Genomic DNA, 240 nt, shown 5'->3' with positions numbered 1-240 from the left:
CCCCCCCCCCCCCCCCAGCCTCTGCCCCACAGCCACGCTTAGGGCACACCGAGGAGGTGCTGATCATCGCCCACAGGACTGCTGCCAGGTAAGAGACCTCTTCTTGGCTTTACTTTGGAGATCATTATTTCGGTATCACTTCAAGCGTTTTGTTGGCAGAGCGGCTACAAAAACGTCCAGACCGACTTGCTTTAAGACGCTCGTACAAAGCCGAGGGGGCAGGCGGCGGCGGCTCCAGCG

This window comes from Nestor notabilis, unplaced genomic scaffold (assembly GCF_000696875.1).
Source record: "Nestor notabilis isolate BGI_N333 unplaced genomic scaffold, ASM69687v1 scaffold3149, whole genome shotgun sequence".
Classification (NCBI taxonomy): domain Eukaryota; kingdom Metazoa; phylum Chordata; class Aves; order Psittaciformes; family Psittacidae; genus Nestor; species Nestor notabilis.
The sequence above is the reverse complement of the archived record's forward strand: the minus strand, read 5'-3'. Positions refer to the sequence as shown.